Source organism: Bufo gargarizans, chromosome 8 (assembly GCF_014858855.1).
Source record: "Bufo gargarizans isolate SCDJY-AF-19 chromosome 8, ASM1485885v1, whole genome shotgun sequence".
NCBI classification, from domain to species: Eukaryota; Metazoa; Chordata; class Amphibia; order Anura; family Bufonidae; genus Bufo; species Bufo gargarizans.
The window spans coordinates 45,930,346-45,943,237 of NC_058087.1; positions in this window are offsets into that span (position 1 = coordinate 45,930,346).

Here is a 12,892-nt window from a genome sequence, read left to right on the forward strand (position 1 = left end):
AAGTGTTTGGGCACCGGAAGGTCTCTCCTCTTCTGTCGGATCGAATACCTGTGATAGTTCATTCTGGTCTTGACCTCGCAAATTGTCTCCCCCACATAAAGTAGATTGCAGGGGCAAGACAGGAGGTATACCACGAATGAACTATCACAGGTCAGAAAATGTCTGATTTCAAACCGGGTGTTCAGTACCGGATGTACGAATTTATCCCCTTTCAACATATAGTTGCAGTTAACACAGTTTAGACATGGGTAGCACCCATTTTTCTTGCGGCCTATGTAGGTTTGAACTGGGGCCTTACCCCCGGTAACATCAGCCCTCACCAATTTGTCCCTCAGACTGTCCGCTCTCCTGTACGACATCAAGGGGGGCACAGCAAACTCCTTCACCTTTTTGAAGCTATTGTTCAATATCGGCCAATGTTTCTTAATGGCTCCCGCTATCTGGTAGCTGCCCTCATTATATGTGGAAATGAAAGGCACCCTACTCTGTTTGGTAACCTCACTAGTCCTCCTAGTTCCGATCCCATCCAACTGTCTGCATACCAAACTCCTCGGATATCCTCTCTGGGTAAATTTGTCTGCCATCTGCAACAACCTAGTCTTACACAATGCTGGATCTTTCACTATGCGTTGCACACGGAGAAACTGACTCCGTGGCAAAGTGTTAACCATAGATCTCGGATGGCAGCTCTCAAACCTCAATAGCTTGTTACGGTCAGTTGGCTTTGTGTATAGGTCAGTGACCAGTGAGGTACCCTGTTTTCTTACCATGGTATCCAAAAATTGGACCTGCTCGGTGGAGTATACAAGCGTGAACTGGATCTCAGGATCCATATTGTTCAGAAACGTGTGGAACTCTGCCAACTCATCCTCAGTGCCCTCCCAGATGACAAAAACATCATCTATGTATCTCCACCACCCCCGCACTCGGCTGTAGTGGTGGGATACATAGACGTGTTCAGCCTCTAGGGCAGACATGAACATGTTGGCATAAGTAGGCGCCATATTTGAACCCATTGCGGTTCCCCGCTGTTGTAGGTAATACCCATCCTGAAATGCAAAATAGTTGTATCTTAAGACTACACCGAGCAGGTCCAATATGAACTCCCTACATTCATCAGTGTATGGGGATTGAGCCAGAAACCTTCTGACTGCCTCCACACCTCTATCATGGTTGATAGAGGTGTAGAGGCTCACCACATCAAAAGAAACCAGCAGCGTATGTGTCGTCACTTGTACATTAGCAATCTTATTCAGAAAATCACCAGTGTCTCGTACATATGATTTTGCCCCAACAGCATAACATCTCAGTATCTTATCTAAGAAGATGGCCAAGTTTGAGAACACTGACTCCCTCCCGGACACTATGGGTCTCCCAGGGGGATTCTGTAAGCTTTTATGAACTTTAGGTAACACATATATCAATGGTGTCTTGGGCTGTGTGATCAATAGATATTTGTAAAGGGCTTCATCAATCAGACCCCTTGATAGGGCTCCATCCAATAATCCTGTGATGACCTTAATAACCTCAAACTTGGGGTCATGATTGAGTTTCCTATATACCAGGGAGTCTCCTAATTGTCTCAATATCTCGGAGATGTACCATTGGGTGTCCATCACAACCACGGCTCCCCCCTTGTCGGCCGGTTTGACCGTGAGGGAGCCGTTGTTGCAAAGTTCACCCAACGCACACATCTCCGCAGACGTCATGTTAGGATGTCTGAGGCCTCCCACAGTTATGGACTCCTTCAGTGCCTCAATGTCAGCCCTCACTGCATTGATATATGTGTCAATAGCTGGATTCTTAATCTGTGGTGTGAAGTCCCCCTTGGCGTATAAGCCTACACCGCGAAGGGAGAGTTCACACCCACGCTGGGTATCGACATTATTCATTTGTCTATCGGTTTCAGAAAACCACACCTTTAACTTAAGACTTCTAAAAAATTTTTGCAGGTCTACTTCCAGTTGAAACCAGTCCACTCCCACCGCGGGACAAAAAGATAGACCTTTAGATAGAAGATCGGTCTGTGCACTGGTCAGTTCATGGGAAGATATATTTACCACTATGGATTCTTTTTCCTTGCTGGCCGATTCCTTACACTCCGTTGTTCTTTTTCTCCATTTGAATTGTCTCCGCCCACCACGTCTGGTCCTTTTGGATCCATAGCAGGGCCTAAAAAATCATCATGCTGCTGTGTGACTTGAGTGGCTCCTTCATCATTGGTAGGTACCATTTTCCTCCTAGGATTGGAGTTATTCCATTTGTTGTTATTGGAATTACCAGAGAATGGTTGACGTCTCTGTCCTTTTGGTTCTTGCCAGGTATAGACATTACCTCGTCTATAGTCCTCTTCATCCCGCTGCCATTTGCGTCGTTTGATCGCTTCTTGTTCTTCCCTGTATTTATCCAAATAGGTGGAGCAACTGGTCAAATATGTATCAAAGTCCTGTACAGGGAGGGCTTCCTTGAGCCTAATCAGAGCTCCTTCAAAGTGCTCACGTACCGTGCCCAATTCATATTGCAGGAACTCCAAATTCAATAGTATCACATCAAGGGCGTATTTGTTTGAAATTTGTGTAAATTTATGCGCAAACTTACTGTCCGCTGGAAACAGACTTGGTTTCAATTGGGAGCGCATACCCCTTGGGATTCTGTGCGACTTATAGTATTCCGCTAGAGTCGCCAGATGCAGCTCCATAGATGCCAGTCGTTTACCATCCGCCTCATAGCCTTTTTTCAGCTCTGTAACTGACGGGGTGGACAAAAACGTGCAGTCGCTCACCAGATCGTGGAGGATCCTCTCTTCATCCTGCCTGGTGTAGGAGAACACATCAGCGGCGTCTCTCTCAGTAGTTTCCATGTTTAGGTCAATACAGTGCTAAGCTGCCAAGTCCTTATATACAAAACACAAATAGTGCAGCAGCACAGTCAGAGCCAATGGACTGGGTGCAAATCCCCACAGAGGCAGGCCGCTCCTCCACGGTATATAGTAGACGAAAAAACGAGGCAGCACTTCCAGCTTCTAGTGTACGGGTGAAGACCCCAAACTTTAATCCAAGCGACGTTTCGGCCTACTCAATGAGGCCTTTATCAGGCTACATAACAGTGCAAATAACTGGGTATATATACCCACACTACATAGACAAGTGAGTGACAATCAGTGATTACACCTGCCCTAGAGGCTGAACACGTCTATGTATCCCACCACTACAGCCGAGTGCGGGGGTGGTGGAGATACATAGATGATGTTTTTGTCATCTGGGAGGGCACTGAGGATGAGTTGGCAGAGTTCCACACGTTTCTGAACAATATGGATCCTGAGATCCAGTTCACGCTTGTATACTCCACCGAGCAGGTCCAATTTTTGGATACCATGGTAAGAAAACAGGGTACCTCACTGGTCACTGACCTATACACAAAGCCAACTGACCGTAACAAGCTATTGAGGTTTGAGAGCTGCCATCCGAGATCTATGGTTAACACTTTGCCACGGAGTCAGTTTCTCCGTGTGCAACGCATAGTGAAAGATCCAGCATTGTGTAAGACTAGGTTGTTGCAGATGGCAGACAAATTTACCCAGAGAGGATATCCGAGGAGTTTGGTATGCAGACAGTTGGATGGGATCGGAACTAGGAGGACTAGTGAGGTTACCAAACAGAGTAGGGTGCCTTTCATTTCCACATATAATGAGGGCAGCTACCAGATAGCGGGAGCCATTAAGAAACATTGGCCGATATTGAACAATAGCTTCAAAAAGGTGAAGGAGTTTGCTGTGCCCCCCTTGATGTCGTACAGGAGAGCGGACAGTCTGAGGGACAAATTGGTGAGAGCTGATGTTACCGGGGGTAAGGCCCCAGTTCAAACCTACATAGGCCGCAAGAAAAATGGGTGCTACCCATGTCTAAACTGTGTTAACTGCAACTATATGTTGAAAGGGGATAAATTCGTACATCCGGTACTGAACACCCGGTTTGAAATCAGACATTTTCTGACCTGTGATAGTTCATTCGTGGTATACCTCCTGTCTTGCCCCTGCAATCTACTTTATGTGGGGGAGACAATTTGCGAGGTCAAGACCAGAATGAACTATCACAGGTATTCGATCCGACAGAAGAGGAGAGACCTTCCGGTGCCCAAACACTTTGTTGAAGCAGGACACAAAGAAAAGGATCTTAAATTCAGGGTCATAGACCACATCCCCCCACTTAAAAGGGGAGGCAATAGGGAGAAATTGTTGAAACAACGTGAGATCCTGTGGATACACAGACTACACACACTGAAGCCAGATGGCCTCAATGCGGAGTGTAGATGGGAACTATATGGATAAAGGAAATATGTGTATAGCCAGGGCCGGTGCTACCATAAGGCAGACCAAGCGGCCGCCTTAGGGCGCACCCTGGGGGAGGGCGGAAAAATGTGACACGGAGGGGGAGAAATGTGACATGGGGTTCTGATGGCTGACATTAGGGGCTGATGGCTGGGGGATGATGTCTGACATGGGGTTCTGATCTGAGGTGGGGGGTGGGGCGCCAAAATGTAGCTTTGCTTGTGTTGGCAAAAATCCTTGCACCGGCCCTGTGTATAGCTCATCAACGTGGGGGTTTCTTGTTCGTTCAGTCTGGTGTAGGAGAAACATAACAGTGCACGCCTTTTTGAACATACTAATATGATATACTGACACTGTATTTTTTCTATTCCAGGATGTTTTGATTAACTTGATGAACTTTTATCTTGGTATTGGATGGAGCCACCCTAGTCCTTGGATAAGGATCTGATTTTGAAATTACATGTGGACGCATATGGGACGACGTCAGACGGCCTGGGATCAGTACATGATTGCACTATTTGTCCAACACTGTTTTATATTGTACTTATAGACTGCTGATGTATGCGCGTCTCTGACCACATATTTGAGGGTCAGTGACTTGACATACACGCTATCTTGAATTTGTGTATGCTGATGGGATGAGTGTGTCCCATGACAGCCACACTACATGAAGTTATTGGTGATGGCAAAGGGAGACGACATAATCGCCTGAGCTAATGGCTGGGCTTGATTTTCCTCCCCCTTGGCCATTTCCAATTATACTGTTATTCTGGATTTGTGCGCATGTATTTGCCCTGGCCGCGCTGGGCTCGTCCGCTGGTCTAGGCTTGTTTACGTCGCCATGGTGACGGCGGGGTCCCGCCTGCGACGTGACGTGCGCTGAACCACATGGTCTGGCCTCCCTCCCTCAGCAGCTGCGGCTCCTGCGTGCGTTCCGGTGGATGACGCTGCGGTCCATTGGAGCGTGACGTGGGGGCGTGGCGCCGTCGGGGGCGCGGCCAGAGCTGTCGGGTCCGGCGCATGCGCACTGCCGACTGGGGGACGCTAACGCTGAAGGCATGGCGATGTTGACAAGCATAATGTGCGTAGATGGTGAGCTCCCTCCAATTTTTAATATGGTTCAGCTGCAACTGCAGCATATGATTTTAACTTTGTGTGTACTGCACTGTACAATGGTCACTGTATAAAAGGGGCTTGGATCCTCTATACATTACGTATTGTATATGCACTATAATTGCTGTGCACATCACTTATGTTTTTATGAACAAGATGTACACCTTTGATGCACGTAAATGTGTATAAGTATTATGTTTATTATATCTGAACACCATGTGACTATGCAGTCCCAGGTCATGTGACTTGATTGTTAACAGGTGTAATCACTGATTGTCACTCACTTGTCTATGTAGTCTGGGTATATATACCCAGTTATTTGCACTGTTATGTAGCTTGATAAAGGCCTCATTGAGTAGGCCGAAACGTCGCTTGGATTAAAGTTTGGGGTCTTCACCCGTACACTAGAAGCTGGAAGTGCTGCCTCGTTTTTTCGTCTACTATATATATATATATATTTTTTTTTTTTTTTTTTTTTTTTTTTTAAGTAACTTGCTGTACAGCTGTGGTTAGGTGCTTTGCCTCTGATACAGAAGGGCATGGGTTCGAATCCCATCATAAACTTTTCTGAAAGACAGGCTAAACAGGACCACGAGCACCAAATCTTCAACACTAGAGGCTGCATCGCATCGCTGACATGGAGGTAAATATGAAAGTGTTTCTTTTTTTTGTTTTTTAAATACCGGACTGTTACTTTACTGCCACGGGGGAGGGGGGGGGGGTTATTGGCGCCATGATACTGGCACATGAAGGCACCCAGAGCGGTGTATGTAAAATGTGCAACACAGTGATATATAATTGGCCACTCAGAGATGTGTGTGTAGCAGAGCTGTGTATGTAAAATGTGCAACACAGTGATATATAATGTGCCACTCAGAGCTGTGTGTGTAGCAGAGCTGTGTATGTAAAATGTGTAACACAGTGATATATAATGTGCCACTCAGAGCTGTATGTGTAGCAGAGCTGTGTATATAAAATGTGCAACACAGTGATATATATTGTGCCACTCAGAGCTGTGTGTAGCAGAGCTGTGTATGTAAAATGTGCAACACAGTGATATATAATGTGCCACTCAGAGCTGTGTGTGTAGCAGAGCTGTGTATGTAAAATGTGCAACACAGTGATATATAATGTGCCACTCAGAGCTGTGTGTGTAGTAGAGCTGTGTATGTAAAATGTGCAACACAGTGATATATAATGTGCCACTCAGAGCTGTGTGTGTAGCAGAGCTGTGTATGTAAAATGTGAAACACAGTGATATATAATGTGGCACCCAGAGCGGTGTATGTAAAATGTGCAACACAGTGATATATAATATGCCACCTAAAGCTGTGTGTGTGTGTGTGTGTGCACGCATGTAGCAGAGTTGTGTATGTAAAATGTGCAAAAACCCTGATGTTCTCAAAAAGAGCAAGCAATATAAAACATTGTAGTTTGATACCTTTTACCCCTTAAAGACCGGGCCCATTTTCATTTTTACATTAGCCATAACCTTTTTATTTTTCCATTCACATAGTCATATGAGGGCTATATTTGTGTGGGACAAGATGCATTTTTTAAATGTCGCCACTTAATTTACCATGTTTTGTATCAGAAAGCAATTAGTGGGTTAAAAAAAAAAAAAAAAAAAAAAAAAACACAATTCCGCCAAGGTTTTTGAGGTTTTGACATTACGGCGTTCACTAAAAAGGACGCCTTTATTCTGTGGCTCAATACGATACAAAACTTGTATAGTTTTTATTTGGTTTAATTACGTGAGGGCTTGTTTTTGTTTAGCGATCAGTAGTTTTCTTGGGGGGCAGGGGGCCCCCATACAAAAAATTTCTGTGGGGCCAAGTCACTTCTAGTTACGCCCCTGTGTATAACCATCAAAAACAACAGGCTGTGCATCCTCCACAGTGAGCAATGCTTGTTGTAGCTTCTCTCCTCATCTTATTTTTTATTTTCTATTACTGAGATTGTCACCTGTCCTCACAATGTCATTTCCATGTCTCGGGCACACTAGTGCCAGTTTCATAGACACCCAGTTAGCCTATCGGTGTGTTTTAAAGATGTGGGGGGAACTCACAGAAATGTCGAAAGAACCTACAAACGAAAGGTTGTTCAGATTCAAACCAGTGTTAACCATTAGACCACCATGCTCTCTAGATCACAAATTGGTGTCCCGATTAAGAGACCCTTCTTTATTAATGCTAGTTTCACACTAACTCTAGACATCTCTGGCAGGCTGTTGTGGCAGGGAGCAGTCTGCCGCGATGTCTGGCTCCGGTATTGCCAGATGCTACCTTATACATGCTGGCCTTATTAACTAACATTGGGCCGGCGGAGATACAGCCACAACCAGGCAAATATGTCGAGAATTACAGCGGGTTTTGTCTGGCTGATTTTCCGCATATTTGCCAGGTTGCGGCCAGATCTTCACCGGTCCCGATTATAGTTAATGGGGCCAGATGGCAATGCTGTAGCTTCAGGCAATGTTGGAATACAGCGAGATCCAACAGGCCATTCCCTGCTGTAACAGCCTGCCGAATATAGAATCGCTAGTGTGAAACTAGCCTAATTCAAAATTCCCTAAGGTCTTATCCATGACAGTAAAAAGAGGCTGTAAAACTTACTTTTTATAAAGTACTCACAGATTATGGGCATAGTCACACATCCGTTATTTCAACAGACTGTGAAATTTTGTCCGTTTTCATAGCCTCACAGCATCCATTCAAGTCAAAGGGGCAATTTATTATTTTCAGAAAGGCATCCGTTAAAAAGGGCTTAAATTTTCGCTGCAGAATCGGAATTGGACGTTCTCTGCTTGGCAAAGGGTTGACTTCTCAAATGAATCACGTTTTCTGCTTCATGGAAAATATGGATGTTGGCGTGTCAGGTGAGGAACATCAGAGAACAAGCACCCTGCAACCGTTGCTGGAAGAACACAAGCTGGTGGTGGCAACGTTATGGTCTTGGGAAATGTTTTTGTGGCATTTTCTAGACCCAATCATTCATTTGGCAGGCACTCAACTGATTTGGGTATGAATCCATCTTTGCAGTTCATGTACACTCATAAATGCTAATTGTCTTCCTTGGGGCAGATGTGATCTTCCAGCAAAACAACGCGACATATCACACAGCTAGAAATGTCCGATGGTTGGAAGAGCATGACCAAGACCTCCAAGTACTACATTGGCCCCCTAATTCCCGAGAATTGAACCAAATTGAGCAGCTGTGGGACTAGCTCGATCATCGTGTTCGCTCTATGGATCCTTCCCCACGCTCCCTCCAGCAGCTGTGGGATGCCATGCAGTCAGATGCCTGTGACAACCTACCAGTGTTCTGGTTCTGACAAAGCTGCCAGTTTGATTTGATGTACTGCTCCAAATTAATTAAGATACGTGCACGGAGAGATCAGACAGACAACTCACTACATGGAGTTAATCAGTATCTCTGGTTTATTTCTGAAAACAACATGGGTTTCATGAGAGGAGGGAGTGGGAGGGGGGTGAAAGATAAAGTATATATTTTCTATTGGCTATGAACTCTCTACTTTTCTGTAACCTTGACGGCCAGAGGAAATTCCTTCTCCCTCCCCCCTGGGTGAAACCGTTACTTCTTTCTTTGTAGCTGCTTGCTTGAGCTGAACGGAAACCACAAAGAAACACATGATAAAAACACAAAGTAAGATTCTAGTTTATAGGTGTAGGCTGAATGCCTGGCCGCCATCTTAGCTCAACAAGCAAGTATCCATTTTGTATCAATAGTCCATAACAGTCCCCCCTTGGAGACTTGATTGTAGACTTTCCCTTCGCCTAGCAAATCCCCTGGGCATACCATTCGTATCCTCTTCACCCGCAGTGGCGACAACCTACCCCTTATAGGTAGGCTCCCGGTTGCTCGGACTTGTGGTAATACCCTGGGATTCATCTCACCCTATCTCAGCCAGGCATCATTGTGAGGAGGGGGAGCTGTGTTGAACGATGTTTCCTTCTGTCCTTCTTCATCATAGAGGAGCATAATAGGTCGTTCATCAGTTTTCTTCATTCTTTTTGAAAAGCGGGTCACACAAATAAGAACGAGCTTAATCACTACATATATCACCAATATTATTAGGGCTACCTGCAATATTACCTGGACAATTCCCATGAGCCAACCCCCAATACCTTTGAACCAGTTATTGGGGTTAAGGGAAGAGAAGGTATCAGACCACCATGTATCTTTATCAGCTTTATGTGCATCCAGCCATTTATCTCTTAAATCCGCCATTTTCTCTATACCCACCTTAACTTGCAAATTACCCTGCGGGTCTATGTAATGGCAACAAGAGGGTCCCACAACCTGGCACATACCTCCATCTTTAGCTGTAACATAATCTAGAACTAATGTGTGTTGGTTGGTGACAATGATTAACTGGTTTTGCACAATGTTTGAGGTATTCATAAGTCTCATCACTTCCCATATTTGGTCATCCAGGTAGTCTGTTGCTACTACCAGATGATCCCACATCTGCGCTATCATGGGATATATGAAGATGGAACTAACAATTTTGTTGGTAATGCTCGTCTCTACTACATGTGGCTTGCCATTTGGTCTGGGTGTGTTATCTTTGGCCCTATGATACAAGGTGTGTTTAGGTACTGCATTTATGTCAATTTCAGAGTGTGGTACTATAAAGGTGGCAGGAGCAAGCCTGGCGATGGTGCACAGTCCTGTGACATTCTCAGATAACCATTTGTATGCTTTGTGTCCACAAACTAAGTATATATCTTCTGGAACTGCTACTGCTGTGCCATTGAATAATCGGGTAATTAGTTTGGCTAATTGTCCCTTTCGCCAACTCATATCCTTTTGACTGACTTTCGGTGTCGTTAGCTAATATACCTGTCCGGAGATCCTGTACAGTACGGTGGTTACAGGGCAGATCCTTTCCGTTCTCAGCATCTACACCAATACACTGCACGTGGCTGTCTGTTTTTGAATCATTGCAACCTGAGTGTATGTGTGGACTAAATGTCATACCTTTGGTTTGTACTTGGAGACAATAACAGTGTGTCCAGCTAGGAAAACATGTGACATTAACCCAGTGTCCCTCTTGCCAAGGAGTAGAGCTATAATCTACCGAGGGTCCTGATCTGTTTATGGGGCATCTGCCCACCCTGCAACAGGTAAGGCTACTTCCTTGTCCTTGTTTGTACTGGATTTAACTTGGTGTATACTAGTGAGAAAGATGGTAGAATTAGACAGGTCAATCAGTTCAGAAAGTTCCAAGGGAATTGCAAAATAAGGCATACTGGTTGAACTCACGGGACTGTGGGTACAGATCCAACAATCTCTGAGTGTCTCAACCCCATGACTAGAATTTGATGGTGCTGTGTCAGTGAATTGTCCCATTCATCACCCAGTGGTGTGAACACTGCAGATATGCCCACTGTCAAAGTCATGATCAGTATGTGAATCCTCATGGCTTATTGTTCCAGGGTCGTCGGGACAGCCTTTACTCTTTTACAATGTGAGGCGTGGAACCAGGTAGGCCTCCATCGAGTTTCACAGAGTTCGGGGTAGTCAGCAACACCTGGTACGGCCCCTCGTATCGTGGTTCGAGGGTGTTTCTGACGTGTTTCTTGACCACCACCCACTCTCCAGGTTTGAGAGTGTGTATTCCCTCTAGGGAGTCAGGATCTGGAATGGAAGAGAAAACTTGTGCACATATGTTAGACAATTGTTTACTCAGGGCAATCACATATTTAGCAACAGATTCATAATGCATTTGCAGTGGGAAGTACTGTCCCATCCTAGGCCGTGTCCTAAACAAAATTTGGTGTGGAGGCCTAGGGGTGTGTCTAACTGAAAATAGTGCTATTGGCAGGCATTGTACCCAACTGAGCCCTGTCTCCCCAGTCATTTTCAGCATCTTGGACTTCAGTACCCCATTCAGTCGTTTGACTTTGTCGCCGCTTTGGGGTCTGTAGGGTGTGTGATAGGCTAAGTGTGACCCTACCATCTTCCAGACTTCTTGGGTTAATCTAGCAGTGAATGCTGGGCCCTGATCACTCTCAATGACCTCAGGTACTCCGAACCTACAGACAAGCTCCTGCATCAGTTTTTTGCAGTAGTGGTTGCTGTCTGGTTTCGGACGGGGTAGGCTTCTGGCCACCCAGAGAACAAGTCTATCACTACTAGCACATATTGAAACCCTTGGCACATTGGCATCTGGATGTGGTCAATTTGAATCCGTTGGAACGGGTACTGGGCTTTGGGGAGACATTTGGTTGGTGTAGGCTCAGGTCTTCCCGGGTTGCACTGCGCACAGATGAGGCAAGACTGAGTATGCCTCACCAGGACAGGGGTTATCCCTGGGGCCATTGTCTATTAGTTCTTTCATGATGGTCTTAGATTGGTGGGTGGGCCCATGAGCTATTGAAGCTATCAGAGGATAGAGAGCTTTGGGCAGAGATGCTCTCCTTCCTTGGGTCCACAGTCCAGATTCTTTCTCTTCTTGGGCTGACTCTTTTAGCCAATCCAATTTTTCTTGTGGCGTGGCCTGTTTCTGTATTTGTTTCAGGAGGTCCCATGTGATTTCTTCTTGTTCCAGGTCTTCCTGTGTTATCATAATCTGGTCTGACTGGACTCTTTCCTCTTTCACTGCTGCTTCCTTGGCCGCTTGATCAGCTAGGGCCTTTCCTCTGGCTTCAGAGGTGTCAGCTCGAGTGTGCCTGTAGATCAATAAAATCTTCAGATTCTCCAGTATACTCCCCCCTTGGAAGAGGAAGGAGTGCAGCAGGATTGAGGATGTGGCATCTCTGAATGGTGACATTATCTGGCAGAAGCAAACTACACGGAAGCCGGAGGTGGCGCTGTGCAGTGAGGTGTTTAGGTTGAGTCTGCTGGAGTATGGCAGAAATGTCAAGGGGAGCCAGAATAGTGAGGGGATGACCCAGCACAACGTCAGATGTGACATTTAGAAGAGAGCTGGCAGCATGGATAGCTCTGACACAGGAAGGGGCTTCTCTGGCTACTGGGTCCAGTCTCTTGGTATGGTAGGACTCTGGGGTCCTTCAGGGTCACAGTGACTGGTGGGACATTGAGGTATCCAATATCCTGGGGTCCTCTGGCCCAGAGAGTATTGGGGATGAGGTGCAAAATGGTTTGCAGCGAATCCCCTTGCTCATATAAATCAGTGCAGAATTTTATTGTCAGACATCCGGCAGCCGTGGGTGTCACATAATTTGAGTAAAAACCACAAAGACCAAGAAGCGAGACAGTTTCTTATCAGAAAGAGGAGCTTAAACTAACACAGCAGAAACTAACATTTCTGTGAAAAGAAAAAAGGTGGGGGTCAACTGATCCCCCGCAGCTGTCCTGCAATGTGGTGGAATGATCTGCATGGAGTGATCTGCAAATTTAGCTTTTGTCCATTTCTGTAGTTGTTCTATAAAGAATTCTCCAGACTCATGATCTTGGGGGTCA